Source organism: Coregonus clupeaformis, chromosome 17 (assembly GCF_020615455.1).
Source record: "Coregonus clupeaformis isolate EN_2021a chromosome 17, ASM2061545v1, whole genome shotgun sequence".
In the NCBI taxonomy this organism is placed as follows: domain Eukaryota; kingdom Metazoa; phylum Chordata; class Actinopteri; order Salmoniformes; family Salmonidae; genus Coregonus; species Coregonus clupeaformis.
This window is the reverse complement of record NC_059208.1, coordinates 64,360,923-64,364,353: the sequence shown is the minus strand read 5'-3', so window position 1 is coordinate 64,364,353 and position 3,431 is coordinate 64,360,923.

Below are 3,431 nucleotides of genomic sequence, written 5' to 3'. Positions count from 1 at the left end.
TCAACAGTTATAGCTTGGCTATAGTCAACAGTTATAGCTATAGTCAACAGATATAGCTAGGCTATAGTCAACAGTTATAGCTATAGTCAACAGTTATAGCTTGGCTATAGTCAACAGTTATAGCTAGGCTATAGCCAACAGTTATAGCTAGGCTATAGTCAACAGTTATTGCTAGGCTATAGTCAACAGTTATAGCTATAGTCAACAGTTATAGCTAGGCTATAGTCAACAGTTATAGCTATAGTCAACAGTTATAGCTAGGCTATAGTCGACAGTTATAGCTATAGTCAACAGTCATAGCTAGGCTATAGTTGACAGTTATAGCTAGGCTATAGTCGACAGTTATAGCTATAGTCAACAGTTATAGCTGTAGTCAACAGTTATAGCTATAGTCAACAGTTATAGCTATAGTCAACAGTTATAGCTAGGCTATAGTCGACAGTTATAGCTAGGCTATAGTCAACAGTTATAGCTATAGTCAACAGTTATAGCTAATGTCAACAGTTATAGCTAGGCTATAGTCAACAGTTATAGCTATAGTCAACAGTTATAGCTAGGCTATAGTCGACAGTTATAGCTAGGCTATAGTCAACAGTTATAGCTATAGTCAACAGTTATAGCTCTAGTCAACAGTTATAGCTATAGTCAACAGTTATAGCTAGGCTATAGTCAACAGATATAGCTATAGTCAACAGTTATAGCTATAGTCAACAGTTATAGCTAGGCTATAGTCAACAGTTATAGCTATAGTCAACAGTTATAGCTAGGCTATAGTCAACAGTTATAGCTAGGCTATAGTCAACAGTTATAGCTATAGTCAACAGTTATAGCTAGGCTATAGTCAACAGTTATAGCTAGTTTATAGTCAACAGTTATAGCTAGGCTATATTCAACAGTTATAGCTAGGCTATAGTCAACAGTTATAGCTATAGTCAACAGTTATAGCTAGGCTATAGTCAACAGTTATAGCTAGGCTATAGTCAACAGTTATAGCTAGGCTATAGTCAACAGTTATATCTAGGCTATAGTCAACAGTTGTAGCTATAGTCAACAGTTATAGCTAGGCTATAGTCAACAGTTATAGCTATAGTCAACAGTTATAGCTAGGCTATAGTCAACAGTTATAGCTAGGCTATAGTCAACAGTTATAGCTAGGCTATAGTCAACAGTTATAGCTATAGTCAACAGTTATAGCTAGGCTATAGTCAACAGTTATAGCTATAGTCAACAGTTATAGCTAGGCTATAGTCAACAGTTATAGCTATAGTCAACATGTATAGCTAGGCTATAGTCAACAGTTATAGCTATAGTCAACAGTTATAGCTAGGCTATAGTCAACAGTTATAGCTATAGTCAACATTTATAGCTAGGCTATAGTCAACAGGTATAGCTATAGTCAACAGTTATAGCTATAGTCAACAGTTATAGCTATAGTCAACAGTTATAGCTAGGCTATAGTCAACAGTTATAGCTAGGCTATAGTCAACAGTTATAGCTATAGTCAACAGTTATAGCTAGGCTATAGTCAACAGTTATAGCTAGGCTATAGTCAACAGTTATAGCTAGGCTATAGTCAACAGTTATAGCTAGGCTATTGTCAACAGTTATAGCTAGGCTATAGTCAACAGTTATAGCTAGGCTATAGTCAACAGTTATAGCTATAGTCAACAGTTATAGCTAGGCTATAGTCAACAGTTATAGCTAGGCTATAGTCAACAGTTATAGCTAGGCTATAGTCAACAGTTGTAGCTATAGTCAACAGTTATAGCTAGGCTATAGTCAACAGTTATAGCTAGGCTATTGTCAACAGTTATAGCTAGGCTATAGTCAACAGTTATAGCTATAGTCAACAGTTATAGCTATAGTCAACAGTTATAGCTATAGTCAACAGTTATAGCTATAGTCAACAGTTATAGCTAGGCTATAGTCGACAGTTATAGCTAAGCTATAGTCAACAGTTATAGCTATAGTCAACAGTTATAGCTAGGCTATAGTCAACAGTTATAGCTATAGTCAACAGTTATAGCTAGGCTATAGTCGACAGTTATAGCTAGGCTATAGTCGACAGTTATAGCTAGGCTATAGTCAACAGTTATAGCTATAGTCAACAGTTATAGCTATAGTCAACAGTTATAGCTATAGTCAACAGTTATAGCTAGGCTATAGTCAACAGATATAGCTATAGTCAACAGTTATAGCTATAGTCAACAGTTATAGCTAGGCTATAGTCAACAGTTATAGCTATAGTCAACAGTTATAGCTAGGCTATAGTCAACAGTTATAGCTAGGCTATAGTCAACAGTTATAGCTATAGTCAACAGTTATAGCTAGGCTATAGTCAACAGTTATAGCTAGGCTATAGTCAACAGTTATAGCTAGGCTATATTCAACAGTTATAGCTAGGCTATAGTCAGCAGTTATAGCTATAGTCAACAGTTATAGCTAGGCTATAGTCAACAGTTATAGCTAGGCTATAGTCAACAGTTATAGCTATAGTCAACAGTTATAGCTAGGCTATAGTCAACAGTTATAGATAGGCTATAGTCAACAGTTGTAGCTATAGTCAACAGTTATAGCTAGGCTATAGTCAACAGTTATAGCTATAGTCAACAGTTATAGCTAGGCTATAGTCAACAGTTATAGCTAGGCTATAGTCAACAGTTATAGCTAGGCTATAGTCAACAGTTATAGCTATAGTCAACAGTTATAGCTATAATCAACAGTTATAGCTTGGCTATAGTCAACAGTTATAGCTATAGTCAACAGTTATAGCTATAGTCAACAGTTATAGCTATAGTCAATAGTTATAGCTAGGCTATAGTCGACAGTTATAGCTAGGCTATAGTCAACAGTTATAGCTAGGCTATAGTCAACAGTTATAGCTAGGCTATTGTCAACAGTTATAGCTATAGTCAACAGTTATAGCTATATTCAACAGTTATAGCTAGGCTATAGTCAACAGTTATAGCTAGGCTATAGTCAACAGTTATAGCTATAGTCAACAGTTATAGCTAGGCTATAGTCAACAGTTATAGCTAGGCTATAGTCAACAGTTATAGCTTGGCTATAGTCAACAGTTATAGCTAGGCTATAGTCAAGAGTTATAGCTAGGCTATAGTCAACAGTTATAGCTTGGCTATAGTCAACAGTTATAGCTAGGCTATAGTCACCAGTTATAGCTATAGTCAACAGTTATAGCTTGGCTATAGTCAACAGTTATAGCTAGGCTATAGTCAACAGTTATAGCTATAGTCAACAGTTATAGCTAGGCTATAGTCAACAGTTATAACTAGGCTATAGTCGACAGTTATAGCTATAGTCAACAGTTATAGCTAGGCTATAGTCAACAGTTATAGCTATAGTCAACAGTTATAGCTTGGCTATAGTCAACAGTTATAGCTAGGCTATAGTCAACAGTTATAGCTATAGTC